We start from the raw sequence: 3,947 nt of genomic DNA, 5'->3' as shown, positions 1-3,947 counted from the left end.
AAATTTTCAATTACACTACAATTACACACCTATATATCTACCCAAATTTCCCAAGTATACCCTTCTATTTGAATGATACACATCCTAACTTACCTAAGCTAATTATAGATTCAAATTTAGGGACATTCATGGTTTTTCACTTAGGGTTGTTGATGTGCTCATTTCAAGAACAAAGAGGGTTTATCATAGGCTCAAAATTGGTTAGCAATGGTAGATAAAAGGGTTAAGGCCATTTGGGAAAAGTGACTATTGAAATGATGGCCTCAATCATATAAATGCATTCATACACAAAGCAATGGACATATAGAATCAGACAAAGCAAGGATCGCAATCATAGAAAGAGATATGCACACAAGAATGGAAATAATGGTTAGAAGATGTAACCATGCAATAGGCTCAAAACTTTTATGCTTGTGTTCTTAGCTCAATCACTATGTTCCAAAATACATTCTTAAAGCAAGTTTACTACAAAAAAAGATTTCAGAATTTTGGTAGGTCACCCAAAACACAGTTTCGTGGAAAGGGAGTTATTGTTTTGACCAAGTAACTCTATAGAAACTAACTATCATGCAAAGGGTATTTACAAGCAAAACTAACTACACATGCAATATACTAACTTCTAAGAAAAAGATAAATCCATGGGTATTGAAGGGAAGAGATTCTTACCCATGGAGATCGGTCAAACGACCTCCCCATACTTTAGAAATTAGCACGGTCTTCCGTGCTACGAACAATACGCAAGGGATGGTCAGGACCGGAACCTTCACTATCCCCTTCACCAGAGCTCCCATCACTTGGGTTTGAGGTAGATGTGAATATTTTGGGTTCCTCCATGCTAGGGGTAACATAACCTAGAAGCTTCTTGATGTAAGTGTACCGGCGGTGGTTGCGCCGCTCATATCTATCAAGCCTCCGGTGGAGATCTTCTATCCTTTGATGTGTGGATCTTAGTGGTGGTGATGATGAGCTAGAAGGAAAAAGAAGTGGCGGGGCCATGTCGAGGCTTGGTTTGTTCATGGGAAGGTGCAGGTATTTTCCGCTTGGGACCACATCGCCCTTAGCCGGAACTATAATCTTTTTGTCCTTCGCTTCCCAAGAAACACCCACAGCAGCAACTAAGTCAGACACCAATGCTGGAAATGACAAATTACTCCGGGCGTGGACTTGACTCATCGCTTGCTTGATAAGAGACGGAATGTTCACCGGCCTATCCATGAGAACACACCAAACAAGCAAGGCGAGATCCGCCGTGAAGGACGACTTGTGGGTGCTAGGTAGCACATAGTGAGATAGGATCTGGGCCCAAGCTCTAGCTTCCACAGTGAGGAAGCGAGCGTCAATGCTCTTGGGCCTCATCCGGAGTCGACCTTGGATCCAAAATGCCTCTGGTTCAGCAATGACTCGGAGGATCGAGTCCCAATTAAATGCAAACTTCTCTCGCTGACGTAAGACTTCTTGGTAGCCATCCATGTCACTTGGCACCGGTATGACATTAAGCACTTGCTGAATAACCTCTTCTGAAACCGAGACTTGCTTGCGGCGCATGTATACCGATTGAAGGGAGGAGAAATGGTAGTTAGTGTAGAATTCTTCCACCCAAGAGAGGTTGGTTTCCCTTGGTTTCCTCAAAAGAAACTCCCATCCTCGCTGTTCAATGCGGGGCAAAATATAAGGAGCAACCTTGTCCGGCGGAGCGAGTAGATGCTCAAGATGATAGTTCCTTCAGCTATGGAGGGGAACATAAGTTCACAGAAGCAGTTGGGGAACCTTGAAGAATCTTTCGCCGGTTTGCCCTTTTCATTCTCATTAATAGGAGCAGGTGTCTTCCCTTTCTTAGATAGGGGTTTGGCTCCTAATGAAGAGCGCGCAGGTGTCTTCCCTTTCTTAGAGTTTGACCTTTGGGGTGCCCTTTTTGCGGCCGGTTTCCTCGAAGCTATCTCCTTGCCTTTCTTGGTGGCCATCCTAAAAAGGAAGGGAAGAAAGGAAAACATTAAACCCAAGAATCAATTTGACAAGAACATGCAAGTGGATTGTAGTGCCTATGGTTAATGTAGAAGCAAGGGTCATAACACTTGGCATGGGATGCAAGAGGAAGTAAAGCATGCAATGGCATGAGAAGAGTAGTCTCAAGCATCCATAATAAAGAGCAAGTCATGTTCAACTAATATCTAATTGGCAAGTATAAACTTTTAGCAAGCAAAGTAGACTCAATGCATTTAAAAGAAAGCAAGTAAATGAGGAGGGAGCACCAATTTGAAAGTGTATGACTAAAATGAGCCAAAATGGTATATGTGCATTTCCTCGAACACTTGGCGTGCAATAATCATGCAATGAGCAATTATGAGATACTAAACCAATTCAAAGTCCAAAATGGAACATCAATCATCACATAAACATCACACAATGGCAAAGATAAGAAAAAGAATGACAAAAGATCTATTAACGCAAATTAAACTCAAATTCAACATCCATGGAGAAATAAGGAAAAAGGAAAAGTAAGCACACAAAAAGTAAGAAACATCATCATGCAAGTAAAAGAGAAACTAAGTAAAGCAATAAGAAGCATCTAACTAGAAGAAATAATGCAAGGGAAAATAGAAGAAGAGAGGTAGAAGAAGTGAAACCTTGAAAAGTATGAAGGAACAAGGTTGAATCTTCTTTTGTGAAGATGAGGAAGAAAATAGGGGAAGTGTAGTGCCACCGCAAAAGGTGGTTGTCGCCAGTGAGTCGCCGGAGTCAGTGGTGGTGGATTAGGGAAGAAGAAGAAGAGGAGGGAGATGGTAGAGGAAGAAGGAAAAAAAACTAAGAAAGAAAAGGGGTTGAGAGAAAGAAAACAGAACAGGGCGCGTGCGTGTCAGTGGTGCGCGCGCGCGAGGGAAGTTGTGCTTCTGGCACAGAAGTGGCACAAAGTTGGCTCAAGTCTCTGGTTTTTGTACCAGAGTGAATCAGGGGGGCAGGCGCGCGGACGCAAACTTTGCGCAGACGCGTGCTTGAGAGATTTTGCGACTGGCGCGGATGCGCACAACGCGCGAATGCGTCAATTTTGGCACAAGGTTGGCCCAATTGTGGCACAACTCTCTGGTCTCTGTACCAGAGGATCCACATATCTCCATCGGCGCGCGCGCGCACTGTGCGCTTGCGCGTCGATGGTTGAATTACAATGGTGCGTGCAGGCGGCAAGTGCGCGAATGTGTGGGTGCTTGGCGCGAGTTGGGCACGAAGTGGGGATGACTCTCGGGTATTTGGCCCAAGAGATGGAATCGCGCCACCGACGCGCGTGCGCACTGTGCGCTGGCACGTCGGTGCCCTTCTTCAAAGAATTTTTTTCTTTTATTTATCTTTTTTCACATCCTATCTATATGAACATCCTATCTATCCAAAAAAATCAACAAAGCTAGCATTCCTATGCACTCAAGCAATCATCAAGAGATCAAAAAAAATCACAAGAAACTAAGGATACAAACAAGTTGGTATAAACAAGGAAGATCTTACCACGGTGGGGTGCCTCCCACCAATCACTTTTCTTTAACGTCCTTAAGTTGGACGGTCCTTTCTTAAGATTCCTCTCTCGTTGGTGCATCCTCCAATATATACACCTCTAGCTCTTTTGGGGGCTTGCAACCATGATACTTCTTCACTCTATGTCCATTCACTTTGAAAGTTGCTTCACTCTTGGGATCAAATAATTCCACCACTCTGTAGGGCTTTATCTACTTCACCTTGAAAGGTCCTTCCCATCTAGAACGGAGCTTGCCAGGCATAAATCGGAGCCTTGAGTTGTAGAGGAGGACCTCATCATCTTCTTGAAAGTCCTTCTTCCGGATGTGATGGTCATGGAATGCTTTAGTCTTTTCCTTGTAGATTCAGGCATTCTCATATGACTCGTTCCTCAAACACTCAAGCACCTTTAGTTGTAACTTCCTAGCTTCACCCGCCTTGGCTAAAAC

This window comes from Arachis hypogaea, chromosome 14, assembly GCF_003086295.3.
Source record: "Arachis hypogaea cultivar Tifrunner chromosome 14, arahy.Tifrunner.gnm2.J5K5, whole genome shotgun sequence".
Classification (NCBI taxonomy): Eukaryota; Viridiplantae; Streptophyta; class Magnoliopsida; order Fabales; family Fabaceae; genus Arachis; species Arachis hypogaea.
This window is presented reverse-complemented; position numbering follows the sequence as displayed.